This window comes from Schistocerca cancellata, chromosome 6 (genome assembly GCF_023864275.1).
Source record: "Schistocerca cancellata isolate TAMUIC-IGC-003103 chromosome 6, iqSchCanc2.1, whole genome shotgun sequence".
NCBI lineage: Eukaryota > Metazoa > Arthropoda > Insecta > Orthoptera > Acrididae > Schistocerca > Schistocerca cancellata.
Window position 1 is genome coordinate 643,918,882 of NC_064631.1, and position 15,724 is coordinate 643,934,605.

Sequence of the window (15,724 nt, forward strand, 5' to 3'; positions counted from 1 at the left end):
CCGCTAACTGCAATGCTATTCGCGATTGTCCCCTTAATGTTTCTAGGTAAAAATCCTGAAGTACACTTATTTGCGTTCACGGAATCACAACTGGTTCTTCCCGTCACCACATGGACTACTCGCGCCAGCAGGGAAGCACCGGAACGGAAAATCGTCATTTAAGGGCGAAAACTGATAATGCAGGTTGGCAGATTTACGAAACACGATATCATTCCATTTCATCTGCAAAGCGCGATCACCCCGTTAAGATCGAAATTCGAACGCAAACAAAACAAAAATTGGCAACGCGGAAGGTTTTTGCACCGGTTAATGATCGTTGCCGCTATCCGTAATATACGTTAATGCTACTGTGTGACAATAATTTGCCAACAATCTGTAATTGGATGTGCTAATTAGGAACCGCATTACCTCGACAAATAAATACACGGTACGTTTATCTCGCTGATTGATTTTTTAACGCAAAATTTTTGCACCTGAAGCAATGTAGAACAGTGCGTGTTCTCTCTGCAATGCGGTGCAAAATACACGCTGTGTAAAGAAAATCTCTGTTAAAACACTGAAAGAAAAAAAGTGAACATGGAAGTATTTATCATCATCATATGCATACGCATTTTATGAAGATGAAACAGGGGAGGGGAGTTTAAATCCACGTACGTTACAAAGAATATCGAGTAGATAGCCAAGGCATCGTCGGGCACATAACTACGTAATCACTAGAAAGAACAGCTTGTTATAGATATAAGCTCCTAACTTTGCATTTTATCCATACCTTTTTTGCACTTGTTGTTGATGGTTACGTGGTGAGTTAGTTACAGTTTAAAATTCAAGTTATGCCCTTGTTAGACCCTCTCCTTTTCCTAATACTTCATGGAAGTTTCACGGCAACAAATTATATAATGGTGTTCTACGTCAGATATGAGAGTTCGTTTCAGCCGTTAAAAACTGAAGGCACCAGCACTCCGAGTATACTGGGAATGCAGTGAAACATAACCCTTCGCTTCCCTAAATGAGGTCATTCTCATTTCAGTGGTGCAAGGGAAGTGAGGTTTATGTAGACACGCTTACCGAGATACCGACGTTAGATCTCATAAGGGATGTTCGTTCAGTTATTTTTCAATCAACTTAACATGTGAGGAAATAGAGGAAATCTGTTACTTGCAAACGTTAATGTTTCGACATGACACCGCACAATACATTTGCGAGACGCACAACAGACGAGATAGCGTTCTCGGTGGGGGTGGGCGCGGGGAGGGAGGGGGGGGGGGGGGAATGCATCTGCGAGAGGCACAACAAGCGAGATCAATCAGCTTCTGACGAGGTGGAACATTATCACCACAGCCATTCACCTCTGGTTGTACTCAAACTGTGTTTGAGCAGCCAGGGATAGAGGACGAGGGCAATTTGTGAGGTATACGGCCACATATTCTTCTGTAATCCATTTTTAACAACGACTTCATGAATAGAATGCTTGTTAAGCTATATTGTGCACTAAACAGTTACTTTGTTGAGATATTCCTCCTCCAGTGCTTCACAAATAGCTTCACACGTTTCTGGTATTATTTTCGCGCACGTGCACAGCGGTATTTGAGTGCAATACTGTAAACTAGAATAGCTTTCTCCTGTCCCAAGAAATCGCAGTCTTAGGCCTACGTTAAGACTGCCTTTGCAGGATATAGGAAAGACTTGTGCTTCGTATTATAAGCGGCCACCTTCCTGAGCATCTATTGAAATGCACGTCAAGGCCTTTGCCGACGAAATATGATAGTGTAGTTCCGTCCTTACAGTTTATGACAGGGTATCATGCTGTTAGTCGCCACGATGAGGGCGGCTTACGCTGTGAACACTATGCGACATCAAACGCCATCAGAGCCACGATGTTCCTTCTCTGCTCAACAGTCCAGTCGCCTATGTGTCATTTTTAGCAGGAGTCTACCTTTGCGAAAACTTCTCGAACTGCTAACGGCAAAAGTTAATGGAAGGCTGCTCGCTGCTAAAACCGACGTCAACACTTCAACCGTCCTCACACGGGGCGCGTTTCTCATCGTTAAGGACGCCGAACGTGGTTTCCACTTTGGATGGAAACGGGCTAGTACAGCACACAAGAGAAATGGGAACGTAGTGCTCTCTAGCGCCGAGGAGTTGGCTGTCTCTGACGCGTCTAAAACTGCTACGTTAGGTGCATTAAAACAGCACCCCCCCCCCCCCCCTTGTAGATACAATGGACATATCGTTCCGTCTATAGTACACTTAAATAAATACTTTATTACCCGCGAACATGAACAAAGCGAAAAGGAAAGTTCCATGTCCAGTCATCAGCTTCTAAAACTTACAGTACAAATAGTGCGATACAAATCTACAATACACTTCTACAGACGATAAAAAATATTTAATCATTCTCGCGTTTTATTAAAACTCTAAAGTCAATTTTCTTAGATCACAGTTCCTATGCAGCAGTTACATTTTTGAATATGGGCAATAGAAGACTCGAAATAAGAAAATGTGTGTGTGTGTATGTGTGTGTGTGTGTGTGTGTGTGTGTTTGTGTTACTGCTGTTGTTGCCTGTGTGAATATCCGAGTTTGTGCACCCATCATAAGCAATATTTACGAAGAAAGCGCACGTAGTTCAGTTGCACACCTCTTGGTGATGCAACGGCACATTTAAGTTTCGAGCGTACGAGATGTGTGAGAGAAGCAGTGAGACTGGCAACACTGAGGGATCTGGCGACGCTGTGTTGTCGTACTTCTGTAGACCGGTGTGTTCAACCCTTCCAGATACTTCAGCTTCGTGAAGCCATCACGAGATTCTTGAGAGTGCCGTCAGTGAAGTTGTGTTTTTATTGTGTGTTACCCAAACGGAACAGCGGAATTTAAAGCATCGTTATGTAATCAAGTTTTGTCTTAAGGTTGGGGAATCCTCTAGTCTGACGTTAGGGGTTTATGATTTTTCTAATACTTTGACTTTTCCTTTACTGGCTGATTCTGGGGACCGACGATGGACAATATTTTAAATTAAAACACTTACGCAATTTAAACAAAGAAATATTCGCCCATAACTTTGCATTATTGTTCCTGTTATTAATCCAGCTTTCCATTATTGTTCCTGTTATTAATCCAACAAGGAAAGTTTGAAGGATAATTAAGGGTATTATTGATATTGGGTATCGAAAATGGTTCAAATGGCTCTGAGCACTATGGGACTTAACATCTGAGGTCATCAGTCCACTAGAACTTAGAAATACTTAAACCTAACTAACCTAAGGACATCACACACAGCCATGCCCGAGGCAGGATTCGAACCTGCGTCCGTAGCAGCAGCGCGGTTCCGGGCTGAAGCGCCTAGAACCGCTCGGCCACATCGGGCGGCGGTCATTAGTCCCCTAGAACTTAGAACTACTTAAACCTAACTAACCTAAGAACATCACACACAGCCATGCCCGAGGCAGGATTCGAACCTGCGACCGTAGCAGTCGCGCAGTTCCAGACTGAAGCGCCTAGAAGCGCTCGGCCACGACGTCCGGCTACGCTCACTCAAGTCGCAACGTTTCCCGACAGGGAGAACACTACTGGACAAGCTGGCCCACCCAGTTTGCAAAGTGCCACTTGCAGCGGTGAAGTGAGTTACGCAGCTCAGCAGTATGTATCTAAAGTTTTCTGGACGAATAACGAATAAATAAAGATACAGATACGGGATAATCGAATCAGGCAGTGACATAGAAAGTGATCTTACAATTCATTGGTCCGTGTTTCCTGACATCGTACCAAATCACCACTGAACGCTATTATATCCATAGACATTGAGCGGTAAAGATCATGCTTTTAGGTCTCTGAATCTTTTAGAAAAGGTGAAGGTGAATAAAGAAAATATTTGCAGCTAGCAGAACGCAAACCAATAACCTTGGGGTCTCCCAGTAATCTTGGGGTCTCGCGTTTCAATTCATTAAACTACAGTGAACACATACTGGGTAAGTCTAAAAAACGTAATGGGTAAGTCTAAAAGTACGCCTTTCAGGATAGACCGTCCTGAAAGCATTGTAAGTCCCTGACTGATTTTGTTACCGGAGTAGACTCACGAACCGTGTCGTATTTGTTGTGCGTAGCAGCTACGGCCAGTCCGTGGTTCGTCGCGTCTATGCTGAATGTTTTATAAGGCAGGTAAGGCCGCAAGCACATCTGCGTGATCACTCCCTCATTGCAAGCACTGAAAAGTGGCAGCAAGGGATAGCCGTGCGGGTAGAGGCGCCATGTCTACCTACCTCTACATCCATACTCCGCAAGCCACCTGACGGTGTGTGGCGGAGGGTACTCTGAGTACCTCTATTCCAGTCTCTTATTGTTCGTGGTCGGTATGACTGTGTGTGGGCTCTAATCTCTCTGATTTTATCCTCATGGTCTCTTCGCGAGATATACGTAGGAGGGAGCAATATACTGCTTGACTCCTCGGTGAAGGTATGTTCTCGAAACTTCAATAAAGGCCCGTACCGAGCTACTGAGCGTCTCTCTTGCAGAGTCTTCCACTAGAGTTTATCTGTCATCTCCGTAACGCTTTCGCGATTACTAAATGATCCTGTAACGAAGCGCGCTGCTCTTCGTTGGATCTTCTCTATCTCTTCTGTCAACCCTATCATCTGGTACGGATCCCACACTGGTGAGCAGTATTCGAGCAGTGGGCGAACAAGTGTACTGTAACCTACTTCCTTTGTTTTCGGATTGCATTTCCTTAGGATTCTTCCAATGAGTCTCAGTCTGTCATCTGCTTTACTGACAATTTTATATGGTCTTTCCATTTTAAATCACTCCTAATGCCTACTCCCAGATAATTTATGGAATTAACTGCTTCCAGTTGCTGTCACGCATTGCGCCGCCCTTTCCGGCGGAGTGTGTGTGTGTGTGTGTGTGTGTGTGTGTGTGTGTGTGTGTGTGTGTTTGTTCTTAACATAAGTGAGTTTAAATAGTGTGGAAGTGTAGGGACGTATCACCTCAACAGTTGCGTCCCTTAAGAATACACACACACACACACACACACACACACACACACACACAACTGGAAAGTGTTCCGATTAACATAGCTTGAAGTTTCTAGAATTCCTCAGCACTTTCTAAACTGCGAAATTTTTGTGTTATTTCACTGTCTGAAAGTTAGCGGATAAATCTGCGCCCTGATAAACGTACTAACACAATTACTTTTATTAAAAATTGGTTTTTAATGGGGAAACAATCACGGTCGGTGCGATTTCTCCCTGCGCCCAAGAGACCAGTCTTCGTTGCTGCATGTTTGGCAAGGCCAATAAGAGCGAAGTCTGTGGCCACGCCAGCTCGCTCTTTACCTAACTGGATAGTCCCTGACTACCTCTAGGTTAAGCAAGTTAAGTGCTTTGCACTATTCTTGTACTTTCTAAAGTTTATTTTAAGTGGTCCTATTGTTTGTGTTGGTCCTATTGTGTTTTGAGCATTTTGTGGTGGTTGATATACTTCTCTGTGGCAGTTTCTCACTGCCTTAGCAGGTCGGGCCATCTCGTTGTGCCCCTTCTGTGTGGTTTGTTCCCGAGATTCGAGACAAGCCTATTTTCGGACTGCTGTGACTTTTCGTAGAAAAGTCGAGCCGTCTAATTCGGATATCGGCGCAGCTGCAGGTGGGGTGGCACTTATAGGAGGGGGAGGGTGGATAGGAGGGGGAGGGTGGATAAGAGGGGGAGGGTGGATAAGAGGGGGAGGGTGGATAAGAGGGGGAGGGTGGATAAGAGGGGGAGGGTGGATAGGAGGGGGAGGGTGGATATGAGGGGGAGGGCGGAGGGTACTTCGCAGAAAGCAGTCCTGAACGGACTGCAACGAAAAGTCCCCGCCCGTATCCGGAATTAAACCCGAGACCGCCACGGCCGGAATGCCGTGCTCCACCCGCTAGACAGCCACAGCGGCACACACTGCACCAGCCGCCCACGGATGTCTGGCGTATTTTACGACATGCACGTAGCAACTAACAGATGAATCCAGAAACGTCAAGAAACTTTAAAGAGCTCCTTCAGAACGCAGTTTTTCTGTTCAGTAACAAACAGAAATACAGAGTACTGTTTTAAAATTGTAATTCGCGTTTGTGAATTCGACCGTGAGGTAAGTAAACCTTGCCGCTCAAAACTCAGGGGCAGAGGGGCGACCGGTACTGCCTCCGCTGGGTCAGAGGTACTGAACAGTCACGGGTGCGCGCGACTTCTACCGTTCACCCGCTATGGAATTCATTTTTGATGCGTACAGAGACGGTCGTCTTCAAACGTGGTACCTACTTGTAGCAAGGAACACTGAATTAATTAAGGCTGTAGTAACAGAGCGTAATGAGAAGAAGAAAAATGACATTCAAAACATTTATTATACATCTGTAATCGTGTCTCGTATTGGATTCAAATATAAATACAATTACTATTATTAATCACTAAATCATCCGCTCACACAGACAACACAACACTACTGCGTCGATTAGTTACCGTGTCAGAATTTTGGGGTCGCTGAGAGTTTCGGCACTCTGAGGGGGCAACATACCAATTTACGTGCATTACCAGTTATCAATAACATCGGTACACACACGAGTGTACGGCCCGAGGTGCCGCCCCACATTTTTGTCAGTACTGGCTCTCGAGCGAAAAGGTCTGATGACCACTGTATTAGACAGTGGTTTCTAACGTTACAAGTGGAACTACTTGTTTTCAGCATATGGTACATTCGGAAACACTACACAGAGTGTGATTAGACTAATCCTTGAAACTTCCTGCCAGATTAAAACTGTGTGCCGGACCGAGACTCGAACTCGGGACCTTTGTCTTTCGCGGGCAAGTGCTCTACCAACTGAGCTACCCAAGCACGACTCATTCTAGAAACATCCCCTAGGCTGTGGCTAAGCCATGTCTCCGCAATATCCTTTCTTCCAGGAGTGCTAGTTCTGCAAGGTTCGCAGGAGAGCTTCTGTGAAGTTTGGAAGGTAGGAGACGAGGTACTGGCGGAATTAAAGCTGTGAGGACGGGGCGTGAGTCGTGCTTGGGTAGCTCAGTTGGTAGAGCACTTGCCCGCGAAAGGCAAAGGTCCCGAGTTCGAGTCTCGGTCCGGCATACAGTTTTAATCTGCCACGAAGTTTCATATCAGCGCACACTCCGCTGTAGCGTGAAAATTTCATTCTAGAATAATCCTTGTTAAGTTTGGGGTTGCCTCTTTCTTCTATAGCCATACTCTGCCAACCATCTCGAAGTGCATGGCAGAAGGTTCAAAAATGTTCAAATGTTTGTGAAATATTATGGGACTTAACTGCTAAGGTCATCAGTCGCTAAGCTTACACACTACTTAACGTAAATTATCCTAAGGACAAACACACACACCCATGACCGAGGGAGGACTCGAACCTCCGCCGGGACCAGCCGCACAGTCCATGACTGCAGCGCCCAAGACCGATCGGCTAATCCCGCGCGGCATGGCAGAAGGTACTTCAAATAGTGCATCTTATTAGGGTTTCTACCTGTTCAGTTGACGTACGGAGCGCATGAACAATGACGGCTTAAGCACCTCTGCAGGCGCTGTAAACTAGTCTTCAAAAGTGTTAAACTCACGTATTTGTATGAGTTGACCACTTCCAAGTTTGATTCTCTACAATTGGAGCCATAGTTTCTTTCCCTTTTGTGAAGTTCAAAATTTTGCATTTCCAAAGATTTAAAGCTGTTTGTCGATCTGTACACCACTTTAAAATCTTACCGAGACGTGACTATCTGTGCCAATGTTTTTCAGACAGTATTCTGTTCTAGGTAAACGCATCATCTGCGAAAAGCCTATAAGGCCAATGTATTACCAACGCTGAGGATCCTAACACAGTTCTTTGGGTCACACCCTAAGTTACTTCTACATCTGTCGGTGACACTCCTAATCTCCTGTGTCCTCCTACCTACCAAAGAAATCCTCGATCCAGTTACAAATTTCGCTCGATATTTCAGCCTACCCCTTCAAATGCCACTATGTCTCGGTAAATGCTTACGAAAGAAATACCTGGAAATTAATTGCAAAGGGCAGTTTTCATCAACAGAACTGGACCCTGTTCAGTTTTACGACTTTGGAACCAGACCAGACACTAGTGTCGAGAGATAGGAATCACGCCGAACAATAAAAATGAAATGCGGCGGGCTGTACTCGCAGCAGCGACCTTCTGCTCCCCGCGGCCAGCTGGCGGAGGAGGGAGGGAGGAAGGCAACTGGCTGCTTGGCGCCGATCATCGGCACATCCTCTGAGGGCGGAACGAAAACGAAGTTGCTGGGAGGAGGCGGATATTGCGACGCGCTGCCGCTTCCCCAAGACCGCCGCCGATAAATGCCTTCCGCCGGCCAGAATCTAGAATCTCTCTCTCTCTCTCTCTCTTCCTCGCTCATTTCTCTGCCTCCTTTCTGCCGATGTGGGACGTAACTAGCGTGGCAGCTGCACAAGGAAGAGAGCATCGTATCGAGATACGAGATGTAACAAGAAAAGTGCAAGTAACTAACTAATTCGTGGGGTAAAATACGGCGTGAATCTAATAGGGACTTTGCCGCTTGGGCCTATACAGAAACTTCTCAGTGCATGGTGAAGAGTATGTATACCACTGCACAGTGGCCCATTTCGCGGAAAACGCGGATAAAAAAATTATACATTCGACAAAAAAACAGGTTCGTAATGGTTTGGTTCATAAATCAGCTCAAAGATTCTAAATTATTGATTTCGAAAAAAATCACTGTTTCTATCATATGAAAAATAATACGTTGAGATTCATTGTGTAACAATCATCAACTACTTACACTCGTTAAAAACAGTTCTATGCTTCAATTGTCTGAGCTAATATCCGCTGAAGATTCAACTACAGCGTGTGCATAATAAGGTAACAATAATTGTGTAACCACGGATGACAATGCTTTAGATTTTTACTAATTAAAGGTTTTAATCACAAATTAGAAATTAAGAATCTGTTGACACAAGCAACCAATGTAGAACGTCTGTCATGGCATTTTCTCTACAACGTTTTCGCGAGACTGGCAGTGATCAACGAAGTACTGTTTAAAAATATCCACATTAACACCGAATCCTCAAGACAGTTCTTGATCTACGTCTCCGTGAAGTTTAAATCGTTTATTTATTTCGGCAGAAAACAACTTGTTCAAATATTCAACCCTTTCGCCGTACACCAAATGAAACTGCTTGAGTGGAGTTTCGAAAATTTCCCGCAAAGTGCACTCTACACTACTCGCTGAAACAATGAACAATGACTTTATAAGAAGTTATAAAATTAGCCTTTCAAACTGACGGTGAGGCAAACACAGTTGTTACAAATTAGAATTACATGTCGAAACGAGCTTAAAAGGCCCGGCTCTATGATACTAGCCAAGCGTCGCCTGTAAGGATATTAACATCCTTGTTAAAAACGTAGTAGTCACTCGTGGTATGAGATCTGGACCAAATCAAAACACTACACCCTAAACTTCATTTTAAGATAATGTACGAGGGTAAGTCAATTATTATCCGCAATTTATATTTCTATTTTGGTAGCGCTGTCGTTTTACATTGATAACGCATGCTTTGTTTATTTGTTGTTATATCTTTGCCATTTTCAAGCTGCTAGATTAGTTTCGTTATCGCTGCTCCGCTGTCTATTTGCACCAGAGAAGAGCAATGTTAAGTGATCCGTTTTTCTGTGATCGGAGGGCGTATCAGGGGCCCAAATTTATCGAAGAACATTCGGTACAGCACGGGTACAGTATTTTGCCACAACGGAGTGTCTACTAATGGATTGAAAAATTCCGAAATGGTCGAACAAGTGTTACGCACGATGAAGGAGCCGGATGACCATTTACCGCCACAAATGAAGAAACCATTGAGCGTTCACGTCATATGATTCTGTGAGACAGACGATTACCTATTGACGAAGTGGCACATCGTCTGCAAATTAGCCTACGAAATCATCCGCAACAGACTTGAGTTTCGTAAAGTTTGTGCAAGATGGGTTCTAAAATAACTCACACAGTTGCATAAACAAAGGCGCTTCGGTTTGGACAACTGCAAAAAAAAAAAAAATTTGGATCGCTATGGTAACGAAGGGGACAACTTCTCATACAGTATCATTACTGGTGACGAAACATGGATCCATCATTACGAGTCTGAGAGTACACGGCCAAATTCGCCGTGCATGAAAAAATTCAAGACCCAACCGTCCGCAGGAAAATTGATGCTTACGGTTTTTTGGGACGCACAATGTTCAGTACTGGAACATCATGGGGAAAGGGGCACAACAATAAAAAGTGTACGTTACAGGGAGATGCTTACTGCCAGGCTAAAGCCTGCAATTCGAAGCAAACGTCGAGGATTGCTGTCAAAAGGTGTTGTGTTGTTGCACGACAATGCCCGTCCGCATACTGCTACCAACACTGCTGAAACGATCCGGAAACTCAAATATGAAGTACTGGATCATCCTCCATATAGTCCCGAGCTTGCCCCTTGTATCACTTGTTTGGCCCACTCAAACAGGCATTAAGGGGCCGTCGATTTGCCTCGGACGAAGCAGTGAAAGAAGCGGTGCATTCCTGGCTCGCATTTCAACCAGGAACCTTCTTTTGTGAGGGCATCGGGAAGCTTGTACAACGGTGGACCTAGAGCGTTAAAACGCATGGAGACTATGTCTAAAAATAATGTTCCTGTAATTTTCCTATTTGATTGCAATAAAATTTTATAACTACTTTGCGGATAATAATCGTAGGTGATCGAAGGAGATGAAACGCACTACTATACTGTTCGGTATAAAAAATATTAATGCATGGCAACTATACAAATATAAATTCTAACGTCATAAAAAATATATTGTACTACATAACACATTCAGTACCACTTTCCATTACAAAGTTACGGAATAATCACTAAATGTAATTACGATTTTCAACACCGTTCCCATCTCTGTCGCAAACACGTGGCTAGAGCGTCCCACAGCTCGGCCCGTCACTACTCTCACTTGGCTGCTCTCATCATCGCGCTTATACTGCACGCTGTACTCGAAGGGACGAGTGACTGCAGTTGCACAGTGTCATACAGTGCTGCCCCCTACGTCAGATTACGAGGTGTTACAAATGAAAATGAGGATCTCGCGTTTTCTGATATTTTTTTCTTTTTGAACACAGGCCACTCTACCGCTGTACTGGTGTACCGTGCATAACGTGTAAGACGGCGATGTTGGCGGTTCGTCGTTACGCCCACGCTAATATGGCCGCGGCAGCAACAGCTGTGCGATTAATAAGAGTTCCTACCAAAGTTTCCCGATAACCAACAGTACTGACTTTGCGCAATAGCAACACAAAAGGCACTATCGCTTTGTTGTCCACTTTCGGTGTTACTTGCACAAAATATTTGTGTGTATTAAGAAAATAATCACAAAGAAACAGCGCACGATGAAAACGAACAGCAACAGTTACATCAACTGTCGTTATGGTCGTCCGTGAGCGATTTCTTAACGGCGAACAAACCAAGTCGTGACCAAACGTCGTGACCAGTGTCGTTCTCTGGGTCGGTTCGTGCTACAGTACGTCTTGTGTAAAGAATTAGCTGCCCATCACCTTGTTATTTTGATCCGGCTTACAGTGGGGATTCTGGAGAAATTCGACGACACAAGTGTGGTTTTTAGCACGGCGTTGCCATTCGCCAGACTGGGGTGTGCGGTGTATGGCAGAGAGGGGGGAGCACAAGACGGCCGGCGCCTCACAGCACAGTCTTGGCTAAGCGCAAATTGAGATGCGTACAGCACTTGTCGCAGGGTGCAACGCATATTGCGACGGCTACACATACTTTGCACGCGCTGGTTGGATGTTCTGCGCTGACAGTAACGAAGCGCGCGCACTCTGTAATCTTTCCCAAACGATTTTACGGAAACTATCCAGTAAAATGATTTCATTTTTACCTTGCTTGTAGCGTTGTATGTCAGCTTCGTTGCGAAGTGCCCATCATCTCGCTAATGGTCATACTTATTGTGGTATAAAAATGGTTCAAATGGCTCTGAGCACTATGGGACTTAACATCTGTGGTCATCAGTCCCCTAGAACTTAGAACTACTTAAACCTAACTTACCTAAAGACATCACACACATCCATGCCCAAGGCAGGATTCGAACCTGCGACCGTAGCGGTCACGCGGTTCCAGACTGAAGCGCCTAGAACCGCACGGCCACACAGGCCGGCTATTGTGGTATACACATTCTAGTAAGACGCTACGCAAAATTCGAAAAGTTTGCAATGAAAATTAGGGGTCCCTATGATTTTATGTTTGGTGCGTATTACACCATATGTTGCTGCATATGAAATTTAGCTAACATACTGAATTTTTCTTTGACTTGGGAGGGTCTCTATCTACCTCTGATCTCGAGAAAATGGACCCTATGTAGCGCGCTCACTCCCGATCTCACGCCCGCGTGAATGAAATACTCGCAACATCCCTCATATCTCCTAAACGGCTCACAGACATCGAATCGAGATTCTTGCGAATGATGGCACACAAGGAGGAGAGTATTTTGCCAATTCGTAAACACACGGAACTTTATCTATGGCAATATATCAGAAGTTATACTTTTTTATTTATTTTCACTTCAGTGACTGTAATTTTTAAAAAAGTCTTCGACAACTAGCGAAACAAGAGTTTCCAAGTATGAAAATAAACATGAAATTTCTTCTCTTATGTTACTGCAAAACGACACTATGACTTTTTCGTAAGCTCTTGAGCTCTCTGATTGCCAATTACTTGTTTAATGATGCACTGTGTTTGAGAATTCTGTCCCAATAGCTGCTGTGAGATAAGTTTGTGCTACACTGTGTTTTGGCAAAGGAAGTACAATTAAACGTGTCAACAAGAGAAATGTGGACGTTACTCATAAATGGTGATGCTTCTTCGAATGAGAAAAAGTGAACAATTCACACAAAAATAAATTGCCAATTCTGGTTGCATCCCCGAAACACCTCGTATTTTAAACACTGACCAACTGGAATGGAAACTTAACAAAGAATTTTATTCCTTCTCCTGATCTGAGCAGTGTTACAATAACGACGAACGTTCTCTTCAGGCGGAATGATACGCACATTCCAGATGCTGGTTATTGAACTACGGCGATTCGCGAATAAAATAGTTGTTACTGAGAAAAATTAACAATTGATCTGTCGCACAACACAATGGCCAGCGTACTGTCAGCAGCTGAGAACAAAGCGCGCAACACGAAAGCGGAAGCAAGCCACGTGCGCCATGTGAGCGGGAGTTCACGTCGTTCGAAAAACATTGTCATGGAAGTAGATCTGCCTTTGTCAGCAATACATTTCAACAAATTAAATATACCTAATCATCGCACTCTTCCAGGATACTCATACTTTCGTAATAATACCACTGTAGTATAACTAGTTCGTTAATGCTGATAATGTGTGCGCAACCATTGAAATTCTGTTTCTCGGCACGGCGATCCAATTAAAACATTATTATTTATGAGGCCTTTTCGACTGTTTCTAGCTTGCAGTGGAAATGTGATGTCCACATGTACATAGTATAATGTCTCTTATTACATCCATATCCATGTAACGATAGTGAACGCCTTTCCGACTTTTTGCAACAGATCGTAGAGATACGTTAGCATAACAGGCAGCAAGCAGATAATCTTGTTTTCCTTTCCTGCCTTGCTCCTAGATCACGTGATTCCTTACTTCCTTATTCCCTACCCTTACGATCTGAAAACATTGTGCAGGCAGAAGATATAATCCCAGTGGCTAATGGCTGACCGGTGTGCATTGTTCTTGACAAAAGAATAAACAAAAGAAAAGAATTGTACAGATATATGTAACTGAAAACTATTATGTACTAACGAAAAGAGATGGATCGCTTAAACGGCGAAAAACGGAACACTACTCAGTGATGATAAAATTCAGTGTACAGTAAGGCCGTATTTTTGGGATGGGCAATATTTCCACTGCCTATGTGCACCATGCCGAAGTGAGCATATGGCAGGACTGTCTTCCCGCTCCCCTCCTCACCCCTCTGAAGTAACCCGGGTTACTCCTGCAGATCTGAAGATGGTTCTAGAGGAGTAACCCGGGTTACTTCTGTAACCGAAATTGCAAATCTGAAGTAAGCCGGGTTACTCCTGCAGATCTGAAGATGGTTCTAGAGGAACCGAAACCGGTCATGTGAATAAACTTTTTTGCAATCAAGACGGATTATAAGTAACAAATACCACACAAATACCGAAACTTTTAAATAACTCTTGACAGGACAAGTAAATTAAAGACAAAAACGCTATCGTATTAGCAAACCAACGCTGTTGCTTTCGACTCCATAAAAAAAATATAATTTTTTCTAAATGAAAAGGCCAGAATCAACAACAAATAAGAATATATAAGATAAATTACTTGTTTTATTCACTATAAAAAGAAATACTAAAACTTTCCATTGAATGCAAATAGTTGCACATCGACCCAAATCGAGAGAAGTGCAACATTTTGAATTTTTTTTTTCAACTGGCCACTCTTATGGAAAGTATTATCAAAAATTATACCTAGGAACAGATGCATTTTCTCTGTCTTTACACGCACGAAATATGTAAGCTCTTTTACGTCTTAAAAAAATTCATTTTCATGTTAATAATTCCATTCAACTCAGGTAATGCACAGAATGTATATGCCGTATTTCTTGCGAAACGGTTACGAGATCGGCGCGTCTTCTTGTCGAAACATTTCCTTCCAGATTAGGCAGAGAATTTACAAGCTGAAGGAAATTATTATGTTGCTGGCAGCCGGAATGCCTCCATCACTGACGCAAAACCCATAGACAATACTTCTGCAGGCGTCGTTATTATCGCGCTGATCCGCTAACTGCGGAGGGGCGGCGATTTGCGACACCTGCGCGTATCCCTTGTCGGTTTTACTGGGTTGGCACCATTCCGCCCCGCCGAGGACGGACACACAGGGGCAGCTGCAGACTGACGGACGGCAGAACGGGGGCAGGCGCCGCTCATTTGGCTGCGCTGCACCCTGGTACGTAACCGTTCCTCTCCCACCTGCTTCGCGCCACTGTAATTGCACCGTTTCATAACTCTCCTCGTCCGCGCCATTCTCTCCCGTTTCTCGCTGTTCCGCTGCGATTAACGACTGCAGGTAACGATGAGGGGTTCCGCTGTCCGCTTCAGGTTATTGAATAGACAGACGGTTCGGGGAATGACGCGCTATTCTGGTAATCACAGACTTTGAACCTAGGTTAACATACATTACAAGTGATATCGCAGGTGCCTTCAACGCCACTGTTCCTTTTCACAGTCGTAATGTGCTACAGACATGAGTGATACTCCTGAACGACAGCGTAAAACACACTGTAAGCGTACTGCCACATCGCTGGATTGGTAGCGGAGTATCTTTGCGGGCGGCCGCGTCTGCAGAGTCGAGCGCGGGACACGGAACTGTTATGTTGTGTTGTGGGTAGCTCTGCATGTGAGAGGCATTGTTAGTATGGAAGCTGAAGTGTTGCAACAAGCGCTATTACAGTAAAGTGATGAAATATGGAAGTGATTCAGAGGAAAGTGCATCAAGAAGTAATTAAGAATGAGCAGTGCCGCCAATAACTTATTTATGTATCCTTTCGTTGCGTGTCGCACAGCATCAATCATCCGCGCCGTGTTCGGTCTCCCAGAATGCACTGATGTGAATCAGTAGAAATTAGTTATCATAAAAG

At 44.2% G+C, this 15,724-nt stretch overlaps 1 protein-coding gene and 1 non-coding gene across 4 annotated transcripts in view; one reads left to right on the top strand and one right to left on the bottom strand.

Moving 5' to 3' along the window:
- The window catches only part of LOC126190666 (CD109 antigen), an 818,148-nt gene that overhangs the window by 280,313 nt on the left and 522,111 nt on the right, over positions 1 to 15,724 (bottom strand). The gene's annotated exons all lie outside the window — the stretch shown is intronic.
- Positions 7,019 to 7,093, top strand: Trnas-cga (transfer RNA serine (anticodon CGA)). Its single transcript has one exon. It is a non-coding gene; the product is annotated as a tRNA-Ser (tRNA).